Below are 7,694 nucleotides of genomic sequence, written 5' to 3'. Positions count from 1 at the left end.
AGGTTAGTAACTTGGTGAAGCGTCGAGAATGAATGAGGCAGATGAGAGCTGAAGAGATAGGAAGGAATCTAAGCGTGAAACTGGCATTGAAGGAAATCCAATCTCAATTTGGAAATGTCATCTCAGGCTTTTTAAAAATAATTAGGCTTTGAATTTAGAGGAGTAAACCCTACTCTAAAGGAAATTATGTTCCAACTTCTGCCATTTAAACTCGACCAAAAGGAGTTCTCACAGTCCAAATAGTCTAAATATTCTACAGGTGTTACTGATGAGGTTTTTAAAAAATTGGTCCACTGTCTTACCATCCTTATTAATAAGGATGGAAAATATATTCATTACACTTCAGCTACATCCATTTGTGGTTCTAAATGTGAACAGGTGAACTTATAAGAAAGGGCTTTGACTTCTATGCAAATCTACACAAGGCAACTCTGTCCTTGCAAGTGTTGTTAAAATAATTCCATAGTTCTGTTGATAAAACTTCAATGGGCAGAAGAACCTCTTATGTAGCTTGTTAAAAATGCAGATTCCTGGACTCCAGCCTCTGAGATTTTAGTTCAACAGATTAGATCTGGGGTAAGTCCAAGAAATGCACATTTTAATAAACTGCCCAGTTGAACCTCATAATGGGGACCCATTTATAAGATTCTGTATTAGTAAAACTTACTTGTAACTGCTTTCCACTCTTACTGTTCTCTTTCACTCCAAGGGAGCCTGTTTTTATGTTCAATTCAGAATTGTCAAAGGTGGCTGAAAGAGCTCCGAGTTTCAAGAAAAACAGGTGAATTACCAGCAGAGTGATTTATGAAGTGAAATAACTCACTCATTTAGGCAAATCGGCTCCCCCTTGTGGAATGTGTTCTATGGCAGGTACAGCCTCATAAATGAACCATAGGTCTTGGTGCTGAGCTGATCGACACAACTCAACCAAAAATATTCTGGTGGTTGTCGGGGCTGGGATTCTGGGAAAGCCGTTGGCTTCCTGCATGCTGCTTCACTTGATTTCTTGCATCTGATCCGATGCTCGGAGTTCCTGTTTCACTGATGGCATGAATAGAAATTAATTGAATTAGCCAGTCTCCAATTTTCATTTGCACAAACCCACTTAGAATTTAATTCTGCAATGTCTGCTTTCCTCAAAGCCCTCTCTTTTAGAGGTAAAATCCCTACATAAACAAAGCACCGAAAAAGCCCAGATTTTTCCCTTGGCTATTTCCAAAGATAGATAAGCTAAATGAATTTTATATGATAAGTTCCATCAGCATTTCTAAAACCAATATTTTTTTTGAAAACCTCTTAATTCTATGATAATCTCTTGTAATGTGTGTTTGCTGTATTATTTAAGATTATTCAATTCTGCGATGGAAAATGAGAGAAGCCAATAGGGAGAAGAGATGAAATTAAACATAGAAGCAAGTAGCTTATGAGACACATTAGACACAGATAAACTAAGTAGAGGAATCCATGTGCCAAACATAGGTAGGAAGGGATGGAAAAACCAAGAGGCACCAAATATCCCTGCTATACACAGAAAGGACAAGGTTTTCAAAAGCGATGTTGTGTAGGAAATTACATTAACACAACGGTTGCCCCCAAGTACATAAATCATGCAATATTCAATCTACAAGGTGTTAAATTGGTTCCTATTAGTGACAGTCATCTTGGTTCTGGGTTTTCTGCCCAAGAAACACCGCTGGCTGCTCATCTAGCCCTTCGGCAAGCTACAGATGTTGACCAGGGGTACTCGCAGATGTGTCTCCAATAGAACAAGTGTTATGGTCCAGGGACCTTTCGTATGTTGGGTGCCTTGCTCAAACCTCACTTCTGGTCCTCGTAAACACACCATCACTGGGAAGACTGATGTGGCAGAGAGAGAGAATACATAAATATCCCCAGAATTCAGATAGGGTGGGCCTCACCCTATATTAAGTGTGTTAACCTATGCCATCTCTTCCCCCTTGCTTTGCAATGTTTGTTTTAAAATGCTTCAATAAACCATATGATTTGAACATCTTAATTTGGTTTGTGAGCCTTTCAGTTAAGTAACCTCTGAGTTAGCTCGCCTGATCGCTTATTTGGAGGCTATCATTGTATCAAGGTAATTTCCCAAACAACATCTCTTTTTTTCATATTGTCTATAACTTGGTTCAAAATACGTCCATAGAGACATTAAGAGACATTAAGACATATGCGTTCTGTCTGTGCACCACCCTAGGTGTGGTGAATTACCACTCAAAGTGCCCCAATCAAGAATCCACACGCGGTCAGCATCTGAAGGATCGCAGTCAGGAATCGACACCCCAGAGAAGCCCCTTCCCCAAGAGCTTCAAATATCCCCATCTGAATCCGCACCAGAAGTTTTATTAATTAGCATAAGAGATGTTAAAAATAAGTTTTCATGTGTGAAATGATGTGGAGTTGGCAGGAAATTTTGTACAGGCATCTTCCTTCTAGCATGGATGAGGTATAATTATCTGGTGAGCCCAGAAGCCGAACGCCTTCTGAGTGACACCTAAAGTTTATAACTCAGTTCAGTTCTGTGTCGTCTCAACTTACTTACTGGAGGATTCTTTCATCTGATTGAACTAGAAGGTTAGCATATCCTGCCATTGCAACATGGTCACATTTGTCTCAGAACAAGTCTTTCACACAAAATGCTATCAAAGGGCCTAAATGGACAAAGAACTGGGACTTCACTGAGTTCACAGAGTGGACATGCGATTGTTTTGAGCCTGCTTCTTTGCGTGGCAGAATTAGGTCTGCGACTTGCCACTGTTTTTTCATTCAGTAATATTGTCAGGAAGAAGAACATGAGCCCTCACTTACCCTAATTATTGGAGGTTATCAATATCCATCAAAAAGAACACATGAATTGTGAAAAACTAAAGTTATTAGGCTAATTTGAGGCACATATTAGTTATCTATTGCTGCATAATGTTATCCCAAAACTTAATGGCTTAAGAAAACAAGTGTTGATTCTCTCACAGATCCCATGGGTCGGGAATTCAGGAGTGGCTTAGCTGGGTGCTTCTGGCTCAGGGTCTCTTATGAGTTTACTGTTAAGATGGAGTTGGAGCTACAGTCACTTGAAGGCTTGGCTAGGGCTGGTGGGTCCACCTCCAAGGTGACCCATGCACATGCCTAGCAGGATGATGCTGGCTGGTGACAGGAAACCTCAGTTCATTGCCATGTGTGTGACTCTCTCTATAAGACTGCTTGAGTGTCCTCAGGATATTGAGGCTGGCTGTCACCAGAGTGAGTGATCCAAAAGATAGCAAGGGGAAAGTGGCAATATATTTTAAGATACAAAGTCAAGAATCACACATACTGCCACTGCCACATTCTATTCACTAGAAGTGAGTGATTAACTCTGTCTCCCACTCAAGGGGAAGGGAATTAGTCTCCACTTTTTATAGGGAGAAGTACCAAATAATTTGTGGACATATTTTAAAACCTCCAAAAGGCACTTATTTAAGCCTTATCTTTGCAAGCCAAATGGAATTTGTTCTATCTTCTCCAAATTCTTGAAATAAATATTTATCAAGCACTTACTAGGTGCCAGGTTTTGCTATAGACATTAAGAATAACAGATGTGGTGGAGCAGGATGGAGGAGACAGTCAATGACAAACCCAAGTGCAACAGAAGAGAGTTGGTAGATGAGAGAAGAAGGAAGAGTGGGGACTGGTGAAATGTGGAGTACTTAACCTGTCTAAAGCAGACATTCACCGGGCCGGCCTGGTGGCATAGTGGTTACGTTTGCACATTCTGCTTTGGCAGCCTGGGGTTCGCAGGTTCAGAAACCAGGCATGGACCTAGCACCACTGGTCAAGCCACACTGTGTGGCATCCCACATAAAATAGAGGAAGATTGGCACAGATGTTAGCTCAGGGCCAATCGTCCTCACAAGAAAATAATAATAATAAAAAAAATTTTAAATAAAGCAGGCATTCACTACCAAGTTGTATGAGGGAATATGGCTCAGTATACCTAGACCTCCTGATTTTTCAAGAGAAGGGGGAAATATGTATATGTGTGTAAAACTTCCAGAATTTTAATGTTAGTCATTAATTCAAATGTTAACACAACACTGTGAGGGAAAAAAAAGTCAGGGTACCTAATTCAATCAAAATTAGCCATTTTATAATGTCTAAACTTTAAAAAAAAAAAATCTGCTGATTTTGGGAAGCAAAAGTAAGAAAGCAACAAGCAAGGTCTAAATGATAAAGTAACATTTAGCCAAGGGTTGAAAGATGAGACCTTCATATGTAAATATCAAATAGACAAAAGTATTCTACTACTCTCTAGTATCCTGTAGTATGCTAGTACTGTACGACTACCACAAAAAGCTCTACTGTTATCATAGGTAATAAGATACTGATGAGCTTCATGCTAATAGATACCTATATTTTAAAATGATATTAGTAATTTTTTTAAGGTTTAAAACAAAAATCTCTGAGAAATAGAGTAGGAGAAACAAAGTATAGTGGAGGAAATTAGAACTGTCTGTATTTAAATAAAATGAATTTACAATCAAGTATGCAATATCCTGGATAACTTCTAGCCCTTTCTTTTTACTGAAAATAAAGCAATCATGGTATTTAAAAAAATAAATAGATAGAAGTAGAAATGGATACAGATACTCCCTAAACCTAGCTTGTTGCTTTTGCTGATTTAAAAATGAGTTCTCAATACTCTTAATTGATCAATGCCTCTGTCATTCATTTTATCCCCAAATTATTTATTCTGTTCTAAGATGCAACTTACAACTGAGAAATAGAAATAATGATGTAGCATGTCTTGTTTTAATAATGTAAACTTTGAAGTCAGTAAGATTTAATCTGCTAGGCTTTCAAATTTAAATAAGAAATCATTATGACTGGTACATCCTGTAAATGAACCAGAGTGCATATAGATATTTGGTTTTAAGAAGGTGAATGACTTCAGCAGATATAATCACAGGGTTAACATCAAGAGGGTATTGGTTACAACTTGAGTTTTTAGCTTCACATTCTTGGTTCAAATTTTAGCCGTTGACCTTAGACAAGTTATTACATCTCTCTAAGGTTTTTATTTTTTAATTTGTGAAATAGAGATGATAAGATACGCACCTCAAAGTATTGGAGAGATAATAAGATCATGTAAGTAAAGTCTCCTGCACATTGTCAGTGCTCAGGAAATGTCAGCTATTGTTCTCACTGGGCCACTTGCCTTCCATATGGCTGCTTCGTGGGAGAGAAGTCACGCCACCTCATATAGATCTTCCTTACCTTTAAAATCCATGGGATTGCTTGTAGGCCTCAATGTGGGCCAACAGTTACTTTCTTCGAAGGTAGTTTAACATCCCCAGGTGGGTATTTGTTAAATCCCTGAAAAATTGCCTTAATGGTCTTTGTACAGATTCAAATCCTGAAATTCTGTCTGTGACCTCCTCTCTCAGAAAGAGTAAATCACTTAAACTCTCAGCTTGTTTGCCTGGAGAAAAGAATAAAAAGCCACTTTCCAAACTGTGATATTAATTAGTAGAAGGAAAGTGTTTTAGAAATTCAGAATATGGTTAATTTTTAAAGGGTAAAACATAAATATTAAGGGCAATGGAATTTTATCACACTGTGGAGGGAACGCAACTGTTTTTAACACTTTTTTGCAGGAAAACGTTAGATGGTGGTGATAACGCTTAGCTTTCAGAGGCTTGGGTTCAATTTGAGCCGAGCTAAGAAGAGCCTTGGGAGATGAAGCAAATTTTTCAAAATTAGAAGTGAAAGAAAAAAGCACTGGGAACTTTATAGGAGTGCTTTTTCTATGAGATAGATCCCTTTAGTAAAAAGGAATTTGTTTCCAGTAACCAAAGATTTCCACCACTGAATATCTCTAGCTTTAACACGGGCATAATAGCACTCAAATTTCCTCTTTGTCACGAAGGAGCTCTCTGTTGAGTATTAAATTGCTCATTTTACTTGTGGAAGTGAGGGTCCCTGAGTCACCAAATCAATGTAATGGATTTTATGAGCTGGTTTATGTCAGTGAGGTGTTCTAGACTAACGACTTGTTCAAAGAACTATTTAGCTTTTCAAAATGGAGGTGTTATCCATTTGACCAATAAAGGGCACTTAGAAATCCCAAATTGGGGAATAATTGTCATGGCCCACGTTGAAATAAATGTTGCCCATGAACTAGGAAACTGGCTTATTTTTATTTTTTAAGAGTGCTGATTTTTATTTGTTTTTTATCCCAGTCTTTAAAAATCCCCTGTGGGGAAGAAGACAAACATTGTCCCTACTAACTGGAGGAGCTTGGGGCAGTTGGGCTTGGTGATTTTTCCTGAGTTTGTGTGGAAGCAAATGAAAGAGCCAAAATTAGAGTTGCTAAGTTCCTGCATGCTCTCCTTGCTCCATTCCAGGCAAAAGTGCTTCACTTTACGGTTTCCTGTCTGGTCTCAAAGGATGTCAGCTCCTCCCTATTCTTTTTTCTTTTGTCTGACCTTCCAAAGACAGGAACATTTATCAAGGCCCTGTCTCCAAATGATCTGCCTGGCACCAGCCACTTTCAGATTTACCATAAAGAACAGGCTGGTGACACCTCAGCAGTTAATGAATTTGTTTGGGGGGACAGCGTGCCTCCGAAAAGGGGCTGACCATGAATGGGAAGGGCTGGGAGATGGGTCCTACCAGACAAGGATGGAATTAGCTGAGAAAAGGAAAACAAAATCTAAAGAAGGCCTAGAAGAGGAAATACTAAGGAAAAAGAAAAATAGTAACTGGCATTCTACAGCGATTGAGAACAGAGCCGGAAATCAAAAGATTCAAATTGCAGGAAAGAAGTTAAAAGTGGAGGAAATTTTCTGTTTCCTGGCTCTGCACAAAAAGGTGGATAGCTTGACCATGATGATGATGATGATGATGATGATGTACTTAGAGAATTTGAATGCAATGCTGCCTGAAGCAGGAGAATGGACTAAAGGGGTCTACTGAGGCTCTTTGAGCCACGGGGGCTCAGACGGTGCAAAAAGTAAAGGATGAGAGCCTGAGAGGCAGGCAGAGGCACAAGGACTTTGGTCAAATGCAGAGTCTAATCAGTACCACATTTCTAAAAAGCTCCCAGAGGATGCTGTTGCTTTGGTCAGTGGACCACATTTTGAGTAGCAAAGCCCTAGAGCTACGCTGTTAAATAGAAATATAATATGAGCCACATATGTAATTTATGAATTCTAGTAGACATCTTACAAAAAAGAAAGAAATTAATTTAAAGAGATTTTATCTAACCCAATATGTCTAAAGTATTATATTTTACCATGTAATCAATATAAAAATTATTGATGAGAGATTTTACTTATTTTTTCCTGTACTAAGTCTTTGAAATCTGGTGTATATTTTACAGTCTATAGAACATCTCAATTTGGACCAGCCACATGTGGCTGATGCTTTCTGTATTGGGCAGTGCAGGTCTAGACAATCCCAGAAAAAATTTAGCCCCTCCAAATGCTATTGGCAAGCTGAGAAGAATTATGCTTTCAGTACTGGAACCCACTTGAGTGGGAACTGAAGAAGCCCAGGAGCATAATGAATTCTGATATGGAGCAGAAGTCCTCAAGATTTAATTATTCACCAGGATCCCCTGAGGACAGGGTTAAAATGCAGATTCCTGGGCTTCACCCCCAAAGATTAAAAAATAAAACTTTTTGTTGTAAAAACAATGT

The 7,694-nt window shown here is 38.7% G+C and overlaps 1 non-coding gene across 1 annotated transcript; it reads right to left on the bottom strand.

The window, feature by feature from the left end:
- Positions 1-514: 514 nt before the first annotated feature.
- MIR1289 (microRNA mir-1289) lies at positions 515-602 on the bottom strand. Its single transcript, NR_032950.1, has one exon. It is a non-coding gene; the product is annotated as a microRNA mir-1289 (primary transcript).
- Positions 603-7,694: the final 7,092 nt, after the last annotated feature.

This window comes from Equus caballus, chromosome 16 (genome assembly GCF_041296265.1).
Source record: "Equus caballus isolate H_3958 breed thoroughbred chromosome 16, TB-T2T, whole genome shotgun sequence".
NCBI lineage: Eukaryota > Metazoa > Chordata > Mammalia > Perissodactyla > Equidae > Equus > Equus caballus.
The sequence above is the reverse complement of the archived record's forward strand: the minus strand, read 5'-3'. Positions and strand labels throughout refer to the sequence as shown.